Genomic DNA, 19945 nt, shown 5'->3' on the forward strand with positions numbered 1-19945 from the left:
TATTCAGAATACAGAGAGTATGAAGTGAACATACTCAGAAAGCATCATGAAAGCAGAGAAGCCTCAAGGTTGCTTTTCTATTTATATTATTTTTAAAATGTTGTAGTGAGACTAAAATAAAGATATTTAATTTCCTACAAAAAGACTGAGTATTAGTATCTAACAACATAAAAAACACCAAACAGATCCATAATTTCTAATACATTACAAATTTATGTGACCAGATATAGAACATTCCACAAGTAAGAGGGGTGGAAGGGGGGAAACAAGACTGTGGCTGGGTCTAGTAACAAAAAAATACAGAAGTAGAGATGGTTCATATTAGAGTACATTCTACCAAGACCAGTTAAAACGTACAAAATTAAATTCAAATAGAAATCAGGAGAGGGAAGGTAATGGGCAAGATTCTCATACCTCAAAGGGCATGGGAGAGCCAGCCAACTCACTATGTAGTTTGTGTATACTGTGACATGCAGTATGTAGGTTTTTCCAAAAGGAAGAAGTACAGAATTTTAATTTTAGATTAATAATTATAAAATTATAGGATACCCATAAAAATGACTCACTGCCTATCATTATTTATACTATCCAATATTTTAAATCCAGTTTTAAAATTAAGCACTGAGTCACATTTTCATAAGGTGGGCAAGATGTTCTTGCCTCATTATAAAAAGTCTGAACTGGTGAAGTTTTTTTTTTTCTTGAACTTTCAGAAAAGCAGCAGTGAGAGTACTTTGGTTTGGGCTCAGATGAGAGGCTTTTAATGAAGCTATTAGAATTGAAGAACTCCACTTTCAGGATTCATTAATCCCCCCAACATCTCCATGTTTAGAAAGCCTGACTAAAAAGAAGCCATCCATCCCCAAATCAGCCCGCGTAGCATTACTACACACCTCCTTTCTTCGAGTAGAATTTTTCTTGAATATAAAATGAAAAAAAAAAAAAATCCTAACAGGTTAAAACAAACCAAATGCCCGGTAAATACTTAACAAAGTCAACTGAAGAACTAAACGTGACTTGTGCAGGTTTCCAGCGAAGTCATCAGTCACATAATACAAACAAAAGTCAACCATTTACATACATGGTAAACTCTAAGAAATGTACCCCAAGAAGCATTAACCTTTCTACTGTGTCATCTTGAACACCTATACATTTTATTTTTTTCATATAGTGTAACATTTTAATAGAATATATTAGCTACTATGTGATATTGCTTTGGTGCTAGTTACACAGGATCCTTTATCTTAAAAGATGCGAGTTTTCCCAACGAGGAGCTTTGGTTCTGCTTTAGAAGTCTCATTTAAATTAAACACCTTATCAAATATTAACACAGGGAGAGGTGACACCGGCTGCAACATAAACAGTCAAGTTACCTCTCTGTGTCTTTAGGAATTACTTTCTCCTTCAAGGTATTTACACTAGAAAGCTTAGTGTGTCCTGATTAATATTTCAGTAGTAAAGGTTTGAGTGATCAGAACCTTGGCAAATTTTAATTCAAAATTGTGAACAAATACTTGTAGTGACAGGACTATGAAATTGAGTTATTACAAATTTAGTATTAGGAGGGAAAACAATCGTCTCTGGAAAATGCCTTAACCACTGACTGCTTCTCAAGATAGAAGGATAAAAGCACAGATGGTTTATCATACAATTAATCCTATTCTGTCCTCTGACATTTCCGTAATTTCATTCATTAGAAGGGAATTTAGAGACTTAAGAGCACTTTATTGCCGCATTCAGCTTTCCTACGAAATAATCAGGATCTTAAATATAATGTATAATTTTTTCTCTTTTAGTAAACTAGATACTGGCTTTAGAACCTGTGGGAATGGAGACAAGAAGAACCAATTGGAAATCATTCTAGAAATTGTCTTTCGGCAGAAGAGCAAGCATCCAAATGAGAAACAGGATAGCCACTGTTAAGGGCTGAACTGTCTTCCTTTACTCCCAATTTATATGTTGAAGTCCTAAACTCCAGTACCTCAGAATGAAGTATTTGGAGACAGGATCTTTAAAGAGGTAGTTAAATGGAAATGAAGTCATGAGCCTGGGTCTTAATCCAATCTGACTGGTGTCCTCACCGGAACAGGAAGTTGGGACACAGACAAGTACCAAGGAAAGACAATGTAAAAGATACAGGGAGAAGACCACCGTCCACAAGCCAAGGAGAGAGGCTGAAACACATCCTCACCTCAAGGATCTCAGAAGGAACCAAGCCTGTCGACACCTTGATTTCAGACTGTTGTTTAAGCCACTTAGTCTGCAGAACTTTGTTATGACCGCCCTAGAAAATGCATACAGCCACTTCTGCCTTTCCAAAATGTAAACAGGTTTTGTTCCCCTTCAGTCTCAACCCCAGTCGCCACTCCTCAGTGGGAGTGAGTGGGAGGAGGCTCTGGCCCCTGCTCCTCCAGCTTCTCAGAAGCTGCTTTCCTACCGGTACAGTAAGGCTTAAATAGATGTGTGTTAAGGAGGACCTCCCCAAAATGCCTTTATAGATAAACCGGCAACATACTTTTTACCTTTTCCAGCACCTGAGGTTAAAACGGGGAAGACAGGTGTTTCGTTAGAACCACAAACCATCTCCGCATCAGAGCCCTCATCTGACTGGTAACTGCAACAAGGAGACTGGCTGGAGAAGTACTTGAGGGGGGGGCTGTGGGCATCAGAATCGTGATGTTCAAATTCTTCCTGCAGTTTCCTGATCTGGTTGCCTCTTCATCCCGTTTGAGGCAGTTTCCACTTCCTTTGGTTTCCATGTGGAGTTCAGACTGGGTCCTGCCCTGGTGTCTACCACGTGACTCTGGTTTTTGGCTTTGTTTTTTATCCTGCTGGCTGCTTTTCCTGTCTTTTCACAAGCAGTACTCAGCCACGCAAACATGTTCCAAAGAGGTCTCGTGTAACCGCAAAGAGTTCTGAAAGTGCTTTCAGCATTTACCGTCACCACGTTGAGAACCAGAGATCGGCAGTCCATTTTTGGCTTGTAAAACTAAACATCTTTTCTTCTAGAAAGAGTCTTCCAAAAGCAGCCATTCCACACTCAGTAACAATACCCCCCACCCCATGTCCAGTCCTCCCCCTACCCCCAAAACTGCTGTATCTAGGAAGACTGTGTCCTGAAGTTTTCCCTGGGATTTTTTTGGTTTTGTTTTTAACAAAGAAGTAGCAGACAGCAAAGCTTCAAAAGCCTAAGGAGCAGTATCCATGGCTGCGGGCGAGGTAAAGTGGCATTACAAGAAAATGTTTAGGATCTAAATGCATACTGTACCACTTGGTGGGACACAGAGTACAAGAACATAAAGATTAAAAATACAGCTTCACCTTCCGCTCCTCAGTTTGTATTTCTAAGAAAAAGTTTTTATTTGCTCCCGGGGACTTCGTCGGCTGATGGGTAAAAATGCAGACGTGGAGGAGCTGAAAATGCTCCTTACAGAAGAAAGAACAGGAAGGTGTTCTAACACTAGATTTGAGAGGTCATAGGAGACAAGAGGGAATGAAGTAAGGATGTGATCAGTCAAACAAAAAAGTTAATGAAATTTGAGGGAAAGAGGCAAATAATTCCTGCAAGGTTTGGAACTCTGAGGACAGTTGGATAAAGCGAACTTTTAAAAGTCTACTTCGTATTAAATGAAGGACTTCCTCCTCTGCCGCCCCTTCAAGAGACTTTATAAAGGCTGAAATTAACACTCAATGCTTTTCTTTTTTTTATGCTTAGGAAAAATTCTACTTTATTAGAAGGCAGTTGAGGCTCATGAACTTAGTTCATATCACACTAAGGGCCTAATAGTTACCTGCGTCAGAGTATCATTTACTAAATATTTAGTAAATGTCCTGATTTAGTGAAGACACGGTCAGTGAAAGATGAGCAAAGACTGGCCTGGCTGCTCACTCATCCCACTCAGCACCCCTAGGGCTCTGCCACCACCCTCCAGGACTGCCTACCAACCAGCCATTCCCCATAGAGAGGATTCTAGAATGTTCTCTCTAGAGTTCCATAGTAGTACACTTTTTTTCTTGAACTCATTAAGGTCTTTTATTTTGTCTTAAAGTATACTTAATAATATACATTTTGAATAGAAAATACTGACAATTATCATGAAAAAACTTTAAAAGAGATGATTCAACTATACTGAGTTATTTAGCATATAAAAATTCTTGTATTTGAATCTCTAATTTGTTCATATATTCAATTAGCATCATACCATCAGTCTACTTTCTAATTTTTCTTTTACTTTTTGCATTTGATTTTCTGAATTATATTTTTATTGAAACATAGTTAAATTATATTTTTATAGAAGTATAGTTAATTTATAATTTATAATATCATATTAGTTCCAGGTGTACAACATAGTCATTCAGTAATTTTACAGATTATATTCCACTTACAGTTTTTACAAAATAATGTCTCTGCTTCCCTGTGCTGTACAATATATCTTTGTTGCTTATTTGTTTTATACCTAGCAGTTTGTGCCTCTTAATCCCAATACTCCTACCTTGTCCATTCCCCCTCCCTCTTCCCACTGGTAACCACTATTTGTTCTTTGTATCTGTGAGTCTGTTTCTATTCTGTTGTATTCATTCATTTTATGTTTTAGATTCCACATATAAGTGATAACATAAAGTTTTTGTCCTTCTGTGATTTACTTCAAGCATAATACCCTCTAGGTCCATGTTCATTGTTGCAGATGGCAGAATTTCATTCTTTTTATGGCTGTATAATATTCCATTGTATATATATACATCTTCTTTACCCATTCATGATGTCATGATAGATACTTAGAAACTTCCACATCTTGGCTATTGTGAATGGTGCTGCTATGCACACTGGGGTGCATGTATCTGTCTGAATTAGTGTTTTTACTTTTTTTGAATATACACCCAGGAGTGGAATTGCTGGATTACATGGTAGTTTTCTTTTTAGTTTTTTGAGAATCCTCCATATTCTTTTCCGTAGTGACTGCAACAATTTTCATTCCCGCCAACTAGGGTTCCCTTTTCTCCACACCCTCACCAACATTTGTTATTTGTGGTGTTTCTGATGATAGCCACTCTGACAGATGTGAGGTGATATCTCATTGTGGTTTTGATTTGTATTTCTCTGATTATTAGTGGTGTTGAGCATCTTCTCATATGCCTGTTGGCCATCTGTATGTCTTCTTTGGAAAAATGTCTATTCGAGTCTTTCCCTATTTTTTAATCAGGTTGTTCAGTTTTGCAGATATTGAGTTGCATGAGCTGTTTATATATTTTGGTTATTAACCTCTTATCAGTCATAGCATTTGCAAATATTTTCTCCCATTCAGTAGGTTTTCTTTTTGATTTGTTGATGGTTTCCTTTGCCGTACAAAAGCTTTTACGTTTAATTAGGTCCCATTGTTTTTGCTTTTATTTCTTTTGCCTTAGGAGACAGAGCCAAAAAAAAAAATATTGCTATGATTTACTTGAAAGATTGTTTTGCCTATGTTGTCTTCTAGGAGTTTTATGGTTTTCAGTCTTACATTTAGGTCTTAATATTCAATGTGTTTAAAAACAGAATTTGTATTTTTTTAAATGTGACACTGAGCTGGTCTTATCAGGATGGGAACAAGAAAGCCTCAAAGCTGAGGAATATGTGAAGGACTACCAGATGGGATTTGGGACCAATGGTAGCTCTACCTCAGATTAAATCATCACCCGAAGACAAAGCCACAAATTAACCTTCACCATAACCATCCAGGGGACTAGGTTTCTCCAAAAATTACTGTAAGACATTAAAAAAAGTGGATTTTAATTGGGAATTCAGGCCTCAAGATTAGATATTTACAGATGGAAACCAGTTTTAGGCAGCATCACATGATTTCACTGAATGAAAGTACTCTCTTGGGGAATTACAACTAAAAAATCATTTTAATCTAGGCTTCAAAGATATGTAATTGTTCGAGATGGTGTCTTTCCTGGTCTGAAAGGGGAGGTCTGAGGAGGAAACAATTAGACTGGTTCAGGGTTCCTCCCTCTTTTGACTGGCTGTGACTGAAACCATGGAGATTGGTATACCATGCTGTAGGCATTCAGCAGGCTTTGGAACCACAGTAGGGGTGTTTATTGTCATCAACTGCCAGCATTAATAAGGAACACTGCCAGCGAGGGTGGAAAAGGCATTTGAATTATGGCTAGAATAAACTAAGTGCTCTAACAGTGTCAGGCCCCAGAAGTTGAAAAATGCTGGAGATTAAGTGAGGATCTGTAAGAGTCTAGAATTTGGAATTCACAGTGAGCTCAAAGCCACAAAGAACTACTTCTGTAGCAGTATTTTAGGCTCTGTCTTCCCCCCTACTCCACACTGCACCCTCCTCAAAGAACTATACACTTAAACGTGAAGATTTGTTGGGATTCTTAGGTCAAGTTAACATCCACGTAGCAAAGTAAAGGGAAAATAATCTGCCTACATATTCATATTTTGAGATTTTTGAAATGGGCACTCCAGCAAGGAGTGGAGGAATAAAAATGAAGAATTAGAAATGACAAGATCAGGTTAGTGCAGGAAATGTTCACCTAGAGAAGAATTACTAAATAAATTACTCTTTCCTACTAACAAGGAGTAAGTCTTAGAGAAGGCAGTGAGGACTGTCAGGGAGAACTTGGGGCACAGAGACGACTCAGTGTCCTGATTTCCTCCCAAATCTCCCAGCCTGATTTAGTTGTAAATTTGTGACTACAAACCTCAAAAGGCTACTCAACACTTCTCCATAATCCTACCACAGCTCCCTTTCAGTTTCCTTTCTCATTCACCCACACAATTTCTCCTCTTGAAAACATACCCTTCTGCCTCCCCACCTTAGCTAACGACCTCAGATAGGAAATATTTCTACGAATTCCAGTATTATTTTCATCCAGGATCGATCATAAGCACATTCACACATGCATACACACACATACACAGATTTGACCTTAGCTCATAGGCTAGGTTAACGCTAAGATATATCAGAATAAACCTGTTGTTTGCAAATTTAAGCCAGTGTGCTAAAAATGGAACCGTTCATCTTCCTTTTATTATATTTCCCATGTTAATTTTCCAATATTCCAAATAATGCCTTCACAATGCCAAGCTATCAGGGAGTCTTCTGCTCTTATATGCAGAATATACTTGAAATACACTTATCAAGTATATTATACCATTATCTGAACTTGGCATTAAAAATACAAATTTTAAAATAGCTCCAATTAATTAAAAAATTATAGTAAACTAAACTTTACTAGTATTGTGGCTATTTAATGTTTGTGAATCTTAACTTTAAATACTTAACATCACAGCATGTTGTTAGAATATGTATCCTGTTTATAATATACGGTGAGTGATATAAGTTAACAGAAACAGGAAGATTAACTTAAAATAAGAACACACAATGGCGGGAGGATACAGCTCAGTGGTAGAGCGCATGCTTAGCATGCACAAGGTCCTGGGTTCAATCCCCAGTGCCTCTGCTAAATAAATAAATAAATAAATAAATAAATAACCCCCCACCTCAATACTACATTGGCTTATTTTTTTTTAATTTTAAAAATAAAATAAGAATATGCATTTTTATTTTAATACCTCTTTACAATTTTAGATATGATTTAACTAGTATTCTTATAATTACTAACGGCCATAATTAGTGTTATGTAAATTAAAAATTAATCTAAATATCATTTTATGAGAACTGAATAATCTCTATGTTCAAAACTAGAACTGTTTTTAAAATAAAATGAGATAGGAATAAAGTATTTCCAAGTCTATCAGCAATAGCCTACTATTGCATAGTGAGTTGCAATAATTGAGAACTAATCTTTTGAATATAAATTGTTTCTGGTAAGCCAAAAGAAAATGTGAAACACAAAAAAAGGCTCACAGCTTCTACCTTGACATGGCTAAAGTAAAAGTTGCTGAATTCCAGAAAAGAAAAGGCAGCACAGAAAATGTCAACAAAAGCACTTTCATGTAGTCTGACCAGACACGTTATTGAAGAAAAAAATTTGAGAGACAGTTTTCTCACATTTTCAAACACTGAAACATTCTGACAGGCAAAGGAACTCTCAAAAATGAAATGGAAAAGTTGTAAAAATGTTATATTGCAGGAAGAATCTAAAGGATCTAGAGACTTATAATAAGACGAATATATTTGAAGTTGATATTTACATTTTTTAAAAATGCAAATTATTAACAAATGTGTTAGCTAAAATGTATTAATTTTATATTTATGTATTCAAGTAAAATACTATGAGGGCAAAAGCAAGATTATAAATGTATACGATGTTATTATTGAAACTATATTGTATCAGCTAGGATTCATTTTGATGCAAGTGGTAGTTTAAGTCAAAATATTAGAAAATTAAAATAAAAAGGAAAGAAAACAGAAAAAAACCTACTGGTTCATATATCAAAAGTGAGCAGTATGGCTAACATGAGGCACAGCTAAATTCAGGACTACATCAACATACAAAAATCAGTAGCATTTCTTTACACTAACAACAAACTATCCAAAAATGAAATCAAGAAAACAATCTCATTTACAAGAGCTTCAAAAATAATAAAATACTTAGGAATAAATTTAACCACGTAGGTGAAAGATCTGTAAACTGAAGTCTATATAATACCGACGAAAGAAATTGAAGATGACACAAATAAATGGAAAGATATCCAGTGTCCGTGGAATGGAAGAATATTGTTAAAATGTCCATGCTACCCAAAGGGAGCTACAGATTCAATGCAATCGCTATCAAATCCCTGTAGCATTTTTCATAAACACAGAAAATACAACTCTAAAATTCATGTAGAACCACAAAGACCCATGAAGAGGCTTGAAAAGAGGACATTTTTGGCCTATCTGAAGGACAAAAACGAGGCTAGCATGACAGGTAACAGGTGCATGGAAGATTTCCTGTACAGATCTACTGTCAACTAGAAAAAAAAAAAATCAGAGAACCAAATAGAAAAAAAAAGCCAAGAGACCTGAACAGATACTTTGCAAAAGAGGCAATCTAAATGACTAACAAATAGGAAAACGTCCTCAAACTTAAAAGAGTTGTAAAGGAAATGCAAATCAAAGCTACAATGTGACACCACAGCACACTTACAAGCAAGGCCAATGTTAGAAAGACTGCCGTTGCCAAGAGTTGACAGGGGAATAAAACAAACTGGAAGTCTCAGACACAACTGGCTGAACTGCCGATTAGTAATTCCATTGGCAAATTTGCTTTCCGTTATCTACTAAATTTAATACACCCACTTCTAAGTATATACATAATGTAAATACATCTAATGTTTATATCCATCTCAATAGATATGTACAAGAACATTCAGAGCCAAAAACTGTAAATGGCTCAAATATTTATAACATGTAGAACAGAAAAATGAAATGTGGTATACTCACATAGCAGAATACTTAATAGCAAGTTTAGCAATACTATATAGCAAAATGAACACACTCCTGCAACACAGAACTTGAGTGAATCTCAGAAACATACTGAATGAAAGAAGCCAGATACAAAAGAATACGTATTATATGATTCCATATATATTCAGCTTTAAAACAAGTGGAACTAATTTGTGATGTTAAAAGTTAGAATAGTTGTTAGCTTTGGGTCAATGGGGTACAGTGATTGCGAGGGGCCATGAGGTGGCTTCCGTGGGGCTGGCAATGTTCTTCTAGGGTCCTGAAAACCATGACAGGTAAGGAGTGAGGGGAAGAGATTCATCTTGACCCTGAATGTAGTCATACAAGTGTATTTACTTAGTGCTAATTTGTGAGCTGTTCATCTATAATTTTTGTACTTTTTTGTACATATGGTATTGTTCTACAAAGTATATATTTTAAAAACATATTACAGTATAAAGAATATATTTGGGGGGAGGGTATAGCTCAGTGGTAGAGTGTGTGCTTAGCATGCACGAGGTCCTGGTGTCAATCCCCAGTACTTCCAATTAAAAAAAATTAAAAATAAAAAAGTATATTTAGGTAAGGAGATTATGTTTTGGCCCTGGGTAGAAACAGGGCTCTTGTGTGTTTTAGAGGTAGAAGAGGTGGGACTCAGTGATGTACTGCATGGAAGGAATAAGGGAAAGGTGGAGATCAAGATTTACTACTAAATTTTCAGCTTAAGTAACTGGATCAAAGTTGGTAACGTCTCCAGAAAGACAGAATGGTTGATTGCATTAGGCGTTTGGAATTTCAGTTATGAGGACAGAGAAGCTGCCACTGGATTTAAACGTGGAGGTCAATGATGATCTGAGTGCAGTGCTGGGTTCATGGTGGGGATGAAATCCTGACTGGAGCACATTAAAGTGTAACTATGAAGTAAGGAAGTGAAGAAACAAGTTTTGAGTTGTCGTTTTGTATTTATTTTCCTGTGAATGGGGAGGAGAGAAATGCAGAAAGCGAAAGCTTGAAAGCACTGTGGGATCAGAGCAAGTTATGATGTGTAGTATGCAGGTAATTGAGGAGAAGGAGTCTGGTATAAAAAATTAAACTTGATTTACCTAATAATTTTGGCAGGAAATTAGAATCCAATACAATTCACCTTCCCCTCTATGCACAAAACCGAAAGCCACATTCTTTTTTTAATTTTGATTTGTTTCTAATCATTCTTTTTTTTTTTCCTTCCTTCCAGTTTTATGTATACTTTTGGGGGTGGTAATTAGGTTTTTTTTTTTTTAAAGGCGTACTGGGGACTGAACCCAGGACCTCATGCTTGCTAGGCAAGCGCTCTACCACTGAGCTATCCCCACCCCTCTAGAGAAGGCACTGTCTAAGAGTCTTCTTTACTGCAAATGGTCAAATTTTTCTATTCTTTAGGTTTTGCTAGGTTTAGGGATGGGGGAAAATTCTTATTTTTCTCTTTATTTCTTTTGCTTTAACAGTTTTATTGAGACATAATTCACATACCACAGAATTCACCCATTTAAAAAGTGTACAATCATTTCTTTTTATGTTCTGGATTCCTTCATGATGTTGAAGGGTTATCTGGTGTTAGTCATGTTCAGTGTAAAACAACAACAGCAAAAAGTTTTAGAAACAGAACAGAGAGATATTTTCCTTCTAAACTTTTATTTCAACAATCAGTTTAAATATAAAAAATATTTACTGTACAAAACAAGATTTCAGGAAAAAAAACTATCTATAAACTATTTCCAATTGTTTATAGTCAGGAAAGAACTCATAGTAACATTCTGAAAACTGGTTTTTTTATTGTTGTTTTTTTCACTTTAGGGAGCTTACCCTCATTCTACATATCTGGTCTCCTGCGTATGTGAGAAAATTAACATCTATTTGTTTAAACTACTATTTGCTCTCTTTCCAATTAGTTGTGGTCAAGAGCATTCTTAAGGTATATGGCTTGGTCTTTGACCTCTTGTGTCTGAGCTGTTGGTTCCTGGAGGAAATTATGTGGTCATGTCTATTGGCACCACTCCAAATTCATGGACTCCAAACTCAGATGAGCCCTCAACACATCTTTAAGGCTATCCTTTTTCTGTAGTCTCTCTTTACTCCTGCAGTCCTTTAGTGATTATTCCAAACCTTCATAAATCTCAGACCATCCTCCTCATTCTCAAAAGACAAACCTATCTCCATCATTTCTCACCTCAATACCCAAGAACTTATCTAAAACTGCTCTCTTAACGTGCTGCCGTTTCAGACCTTGATTCTCTTTTCTTTGTTCTAAAACACTTCTTGAGGGTTTACTATGAGCCAGACATACTGCTAAAGCAAAGACAAGATTCCTCTTCTCAAGTAATATTATGAGACAAATGCGTACGGGGCACACCTAAGTGCGACTTGCAGGCGGCGAGTGGCAGGCTACTTAGGAGAGGTGATGGCCAAGCCAACCTGAAAAATGATTAAGTAGGAGTCCCCGCCCCCTCACCATGCCATTTGACACACTGTCTATTTAACGAAGTCCTCCACAAGACAAGGAAGAGCCACTGGCAAGTCAGTCTGCCTTGTTAACCGCTGTATCCCTAGCATTTAACAGAATGCTTGCCAAAGAGAAGCACTGAATGAATGTTTATATTATGAAATAAGGAAAATAATATGAACGCCTAAGTTAAGACTGTCCTAGGAATTACTGATATTCAAATTATTTAAAAACCAGGATGGCTGTGTGTGTCAGCTGAATACCATTTGTAGCTCTGGATTAAATTCTGGCTCCACTTCCTTTGAGTTTTTTAAATGAAGGCAAGTCAGTTAAATGATCTGAATATCCTTCTATCATACGTATACTGATGGTAATAATACTCAATTCACAGGATGGTTTTAATGATGAAACAGCATATGAAAAAAATCCATTTCAGCGCTGGTACACTCAATACATATCATAAATGTTTGACTTCTCTTCTAGATTGCTTTTGAGTTAGATGTATAGTTAGGTAAGAAAATTAAAATATGCAGAAATCAGTACAGAATGAGAGCACTCTTTTGTGGAGGAAACTTCATGATTTTTCTCAAGTGCTCAACTCAGAAAGTGAATGCTTAGTTTGCTTCTAAACTTTAAAATGCATTTGTCCTTAATCTTCTCTATATTGTAAATTTAAAAATTTGCTATTTATTCATTTACCTAATTAACAAATTTTTGCCTATATATCAACCTTAGATTATACCTAACGATTCAAGAGAACTTTATTAAGAGCATACTATTCATGCAATACTGTAATTTATCATCCCGGGACGAGTTTATGCAGTTATTGCTGGATAGCTTCCACCTGAATAAATGCTCCAAGATGCTTAATATTTTCTTTTGTTTGTTTGTTTTAATAATGAGGACAACTGATAGATCTCAACAAAAGTAAGAAATCAAAGTGGAGTGGGAAGAAACAGCTTAATAGCAATATTTAAAGGCTGGTATCTTTTGCAGCAACTATGTTCTTGAGCTTTAAATTTTTTCAAGGGAAAAGTTAAATAATGAGAAATGTGATAAATTGTGCTAAGTGCCAACTTCAAACCTTAGTAATCAATTTATACGCTATTTATGTCTATATTGGATGGCTACAAGTATCCCAGTATTTTGTATTATTCAGAATATTGAGACTTGTGAGAATAAAACAACAGGTCCAACAAGAATAATTAAAATTAAGTTCTTCAGACTGTCTACCAAATCCAAGTGTTAAAAAAAGAATCGAAATTTGTAGATACTGACAGGCATGTAGAATAGATTAACAAAATTATACTGTATAGCACAGGGAAATATACACAAGATTTTGTGGTAGCTCATAGCGAAAAAAAAATTTGACAATGAATATATGTATGTTTATGTAAACTGAAAAATTGTGCTCTACATTGGAAATTGACACGACATTGTAAACTGACTATAACTCAATAAAATAAAATAAAATAACTAAAAAAAAAAAAGAATCAGAATTATGTCAGTAGGCTGAACAAGGAGAATACTCATTTCAGACCTGCTTAGTTATTTCTCCCTACACGTGACCTTTAGCTAAGCTATACTATCAAGGAAGTCACACAGTTGATTTGCTTCAAGGTAAAATTCTGTTCCACCAATGTTGCTGAAGAACAATCTTCAATTAAGTTGATCGCTTCCTTTAAATCACAAGATGGGGAAGGAGAACTTCAAGTTCATTTAATTAGAGAATTTCAACTTGTCATTCAAAAATGTAAATTTATACATTGTCATTTATTTTCCTCATTTCAGAAATGTGTCATAATTCTAAGAAAAAAGTGGTAACTTTTTTTACTCTGGGTGCTAGTAACTATATAATTAATGCTTCAAAAGTCACTATGCAGATATTGAGCAAAGGCATCTATCACTAAAGAGTTTTCAAATGAGGACGTGCCAGTGGAATTAATTTTAAATTGCATAATGCAAAACTAAGAATGTGCTGCTTCCTCATGTCACATCTAAATCTGCAAAGAAAGCATGACACACTGAGAATAGGAATATTGGAATTCTTGGAATGTTGGAAAGTTGGAATTCTTATCTTGGAAAGAAACAAACTAAAGATTTTCCCCTAGTCTGTCTAGTTTTCTTTTCAGTTCCTTCCGAGAGGGTCCTCTCCTCTTCTGTCCTGAGAGGCAAGCCTGGACTGCCTGTCTTTCTGCATGATGAGATGGGGAAGACAAGGAAGCAAATTAGTTTGATGAAAGACTTCGAAAAACGTCATATTCATCTTCCATCTTTCATCTGGGGCCTTCACAGCCCTGTGATGATCCTTCTGGCAGCGCTGATTCCTGTCTCCACTGTGGATGCTTCTCCAGTGTATTCTCTGCCGAAGCCTCCTGGGCTCCCCTTTCACTCCACAGTGGGTTCATACCTAGTTTCTCTCAGAACGTCTTTTGAAATCCTTTGTCCACTGTTGACGCTCCAATCCTTTTTCTGTTCTGTGTATACTTTTTGGCGCTTTAACTCCAATTTTAATGTAAGGGAAAGAAATAAAATTGTCTATAATCTCAAATAAAACTTAACAATTTATTCTCTTTACTTACAATATATTATGAATATTTTCCCATATCATTAGGTGTCTGTACTATTTAAGGCATTTTAGTTTTGAAGCTGAAATTATATTCTTTATTTACTTCAATTATGTACTTAAGAGAGTTCTAATGAAATCCAAAGTAAAGATCACAGTATTTGTCCAATATTGGAGTCACTAGATAACGATTTTTAATATTTTATTAGTGATTTAGTGACTTTTAGTTTTGTATTTTTGTTGTTGCTGCCTGTGCTTTTGGTGTCACATCCAAGAAATTGCCAAATCTGCTGTCATGAAGCTTGCCCCTCATTTTTCTTCTAAGGGTGTTACAGTTCTAGCTTTCACATTTAGGTCTTTGATTCATTTTGTGTTAATTTTTATGGTGAGGTAAGGGTCCAACTTCATTGTTTTGCATATGGATATTTAGTGTTCCCAACACCATTTGTTGAAAAGACTGCCCTGTCTCCACTGAATGGTCTTGGCGCATTTGTTGAAAATCATTTGACCACTTATGTGGGGATTTGTTTTGAGCTCTGTATTCTATTCCATTGCTAACGTCTTTATGCCAGCACCATAATGTTTTGATTCTACAGCTTTGTAATATGTTTTAAGGTCAGCAAATGGGAAGCCTCTAGCTCTGTTCTTTCTCAAAACTGTTTGGTTATTTAAGGTCCCTTGAGATTTCATATTCATTTTAAGATGGAAATTTTCCATTTCATTTTTAATTCTGATAATAGCCGTCCTAATGAACGTGATGTTAATAATTTTATTCCAATCATCTATTTCCTTACTGTATTTTTTTTATACTATCAGTTAGTGAGGGAGGCATGTTAAAATCTTTTAATATTGTGGAGTTTTGCCCCAGTTCTGTCTAGTTTTGCTTCATATAGTCTGAAGCTGTTTTATTAGACGCATACAAACTTAGAATTTTTAAATCTTATTGGAAGTAATACTTTTGTTTTCCTGAAAGTTTGCTTTGTCTCATGTTAACATACTATAAACAGGCTAATTTACTACAGTTTATTTGTGATCAATAATTTTTCATCCTTTGCTATTATCCACAGATTTCTTATAATCTGAAAAGTTAATTTTTTCTTAACCCAATATGATAATCTTTGTTTTCAGTAGTCTGAGTGCATTCAATGTAATACTGATATATTTGGTTTTAAATATATCATCCTATAATGTGCAAAACAATAAAATGAATGTCAATTAAGTCTATTTTTCCTAAAACTTTTAAAACATCATGAGGAGAACTAATCAAAATTATGAATGACTACATATGATAATCAATATTGAAAACTTTTACCACTTTTTCAGCATAAAGGAGACTTGAGACTGATATAATTTAGGTTGTGTAGGGGAAAAGTACACTTTCTCAAAATAACTCTTAACTAAAGGAACATTTTATAAACACATTATATAAAAATGTCTAATGCTACAGTTTATAGTTGACAATATCCTTATTACTGTATAGTATTTCTCTTCTGAAAGTAAATAAACCTGTCTCTTAGTTTTTGTAAAGATCAAAGTCATTTATACATAATTTTTCAAAGAATTTTCCTATTGTTGATTTAGTTTCAGAAAACAAGGATTATGGAGTATTTACTTAATATCAAGATGCACAGAATTTTTCCTTAGACCTTTTCTTTTCTTCAACCCAAGCCATTATTTTTCAATTGGAGACATTCATATGCATATATTCTAAGTAAGTTTGCTCTATTGGGAAAATCATAGTTGTCCTCTGCCTAGTTGCATAGACATAACACTTTTTATTCTTTTAGACTCTATATACTATGTTTCATGCCTTTATAAAAATTATTGACCAAAACAGTAAATGTGCAAACATAATGAATGAAATACTCAATGTCAAAAATTACATTTTTCATGAATGTAAATGTTATTGATAATTTTAATCATATTTCTGTAACTAAAAAGTTCCCAAGTTAAAATATAAGAAAATGTGTAGATATGGTTATTTCATTTCCATTTCGATCTAAACAAAGAAGAAAAATTGTAAAACTAAGAATAATCTGGCTTCTAAAACTCTTTCAGTTTTGAGCAATCACCTCAGTTACTACACTCAACGTATCAGTGATTTTCTCAGTGTAGTTAAGTATTTCCAGGTAGTTATAGGTCAGCCTTATCTCTGATCTTTAAACTTCTTATCTAACAGGTATTTGTAACATATTAACTCATTTGCAATAATAAATATATCAAACGATCTGGTCAGGGAAACAAAAGAAATATTTCAAATTGAAAATTTGAATTATTCCAGAAAAATGATTTGAGGGATGGGATAAGAACTTCTCTTATGACTTTTGTGCATAATATACAGGTAGTAACACAATTCATTATGAAGATTTAGCAGAACAATTGAGAATTGTGATGCTAGTTTAGTACAATCTCTGGAGAAAAACCTTTGTATTTCAGGCACAAAGGGAACGTACAACTTTGGTTTCTACCAGGGAGCACGTGGTGTCAAAACCGTGATGATATCTTTCTGGCACATGTTCCAAAAAACACTAATGATTCAAGAATACTTTTAAAAATTACGACTCAATCTATTCTGATGATATCCATTATCTGAAGATATAGGATCCTCCTCCAAATGTGATGCCAAGTAAGAAGCAGAGACGTAATTATCAAACTAATGCTGAAGAATGTTTTTGGAGTTCCCATTCTGAGAATTTTTAAATTTATAAAAAAGTCAATGATCATCTAAGAAAACTTTATAAAGGACTAGAGACACTCAGACACTGAAATTGGATCTCTTTAGTCCTTTATAGAAGCTGGTGGTAAAACAGGCAGGGTTAGATTAAGAATGGACCTCTAAAACATGCCAAGAAATCATTTCAGGGGTTTAAGAGTAGAAATGTAATGGTAAGATTTACATTTTTAAAAACTCATTTAGCTACATATAAAGGATGAGTTGGAAACTAAGAAAAAAGGAAAAACTAATTAGAGGAAATTATAATACATAAGAAACTGTGGCACAGTAGAGACTACGAAAGAGATCCAAAAGATGCTGAGGGGTAAAATCCACAAAACCAGGTGAACAGAATGGTTATGGGATGAGAGGGTAGGGGGTTATTAAGGCCAAAAGGGAAGGATATAAAATGACTGTCAAGAGAAAATAATTAGTAAAATATCAGTGAATTTAAAAAAACATGTCTTTTTGTTTTTGGACTTTTAAGAATCAATTGTTATGCTGACAACAGAAATTGACACATTGTAACTGACTATACTTCAATTTTTTTAAAAAAGAATCAATTGACTGTTCATAGACAATTGAAAAATCTACACTAGGAAATTATGTCTTTAAGTTTTTAACTATTACAAAATCAATGATTTCATTTTTATATCATGTGAATTGTACAACAGAGTTGGAAATTTTCCCTCTCTTTTGCTATATAATCTATTTCAAAAATCTAGTTTAATTTCCTTCTATAGATCTTACTGACGTTTAATGTCATCCTTTCATTGCTGTTTATTTGGTGGCTTTATAAAATGTCTTTCCTCTGAAAAGCTGACTTTATCTTCTTGGCTTTTATAGTATAGATGTGAAAATCTCAAAATAGAATTATTTCTCCCTCTCTTCCCATTTTAAATAGGGGGAGAAGTTTATTTTCTTCATAGGCACATATAGAAACTGTCATGAAAAATTACTGGGAGTTTCTTGTCATGTTAAATTTCACATAGGTCTTATCTATGTGATTGATTTATCTGTGATAGATTTTAATTCTTTTTTTGTGAGTATTTTTAATTTTTGGGGGGGAGGGGAGGTAGATTTTACTTCCTTATACATTAAAAAGCTATTTTGCCTGTTTCATCTCTGTGCCTAAAACAATGACACATGGTAGGTACTGAGGGAATATTTGTTAAGTATCGAATAAATTCATGAACTCAAATAGTAAATGTGTAACTATCAAGCTTCAGAGAAGGGTTGCTCTAACTTCATTTAATAAGAAGTCCAGTTGAGACTTCTTATTGGACATATGTTTCCAAAAGAAAGTCACTGCATTTGGTAACTATGCATACAATTATGACACTCATGGCTATTTTTTAAAAAATGAAAGCTGTCAGAAGCTAAGTCCTACTGACTGCAAAGCATTTCAAGTCAAAAAGTTATTATGAAGCAGACTGTATGCCCAGGACAAGGCTGGCAGCAAGAGACAGTAGCATACATGTCTTTTATAAATGGAACATAAAATGCCATAGTGGTTTGATATCTACTAATCTGTCCATCTGAAAAGCACAGGAACGAGATCTCCTTTCACAGTTAGGAACTTGATAATGTCTCTTTTCTCCCTGAATTCATATTTTTATCTCACTTCCCTCACCTAAGCTTATCCATAAGCTTAAACATATTTTAGTGCTTGAAAATATTTCGAATTGGTCATCATATCACATTTCCCTACATAAAAAACTGTATTTAAAAATTCCAAGAACATAAACTTTAAAAATTGTCAGCAACATTGTATTATCATTAAACACAACTGATCAAATGAGAAACTTACTACGTGTTATGATCATTATAAAATATCACAAGTCAGCTTTTACTGGAAATGCATCTCTTAAAGAAATGCATACCCCCTCCCCATTTAGGTCATGTATCCAGGATGAATATTGTTTGTTGCTACAAAGAAACAGGCTGCATGCTAACTCTATTCTTATATTTCGTATTCTTCCATTCCAATTATTGGGAGCAGGAGTATTTCTGGTTATACCAATAATTATTCTTTTGAATTACTAAGCTGTGTACCAAAAATCACATAGGGGTATGTCATAAAATTATTTTTAATGATCAGCTGACAACTCAGTTGAGTCCTTCTGCAATATTCTCAAAAGCCACTGGAAATTACCATTCTTGCAAAACAATTAGCTACCCAGTCATTACAATCGTTTACTTTCTAAACAAGACTTAGGTTATATGAAAGGTATTGCCTTGTTTGCAGAGTGAGAGGAGGACAATTACCAAAGAGGAAAGGGGCAAGGTGCCTGGATCAGGCACACCCCGAGGCACATCAATTTTAGGGCAGAAACATGCAAGTTGGCAACCTGAAAATTAATACCCATAAACTATCATTCACATAACTGCCTAAAAAGTCTTCATGTACTTTCTAAGATTAAGGGTTAGGGATATGTGATGATGCCTAGTTTGAAGACTGCTGCTTCAGGCACACATAGATTCAGATAGACACAGTGTAATAGAAGTCATGAAGTTTGATAACGCAGTTCACAACCTTCTGTGTGTGTATGTGTACCTTGCAGGTATGTGTGTGTGTGTGTGAGATGAGGTGTGGGACAAAAGAAAGAAAAAAGACTATGTATGCCCAGATAACAGATTTTTTCATTTTTGGTAATATTTTTGAATCTGCTTTTTATCTCTGCCACTGAAACCATCTCCTTACCCTAAAGCTCTTAACCTGGACACATGCTAGGTAGGGGAGAAGAGGAAGAGTGCTTTTAAGACAATACTGATGAAATTGAAGCTGATATTAA

At 34.9% G+C, this 19945-nt stretch overlaps 1 protein-coding gene and 1 pseudogene across 4 annotated transcripts in view; both read right to left on the reverse strand.

Moving 5' to 3' along the window:
- The window catches only part of ZCWPW2 (zinc finger CW-type and PWWP domain containing 2), a 115268-nt gene that overhangs the window by 91641 nt on the left and 3682 nt on the right, over nucleotides 1-19945 (reverse strand). The window lies entirely within an intron of this gene.
- LOC116158341 (SIN3-HDAC complex-associated factor-like) lies at nucleotides 133-2974 on the reverse strand (annotated as a pseudogene).

The sequence above is a fragment of the Camelus dromedarius genome, chromosome 17 (genome assembly GCF_036321535.1).
Source record: "Camelus dromedarius isolate mCamDro1 chromosome 17, mCamDro1.pat, whole genome shotgun sequence".
NCBI lineage: Eukaryota > Metazoa > Chordata > Mammalia > Artiodactyla > Camelidae > Camelus > Camelus dromedarius.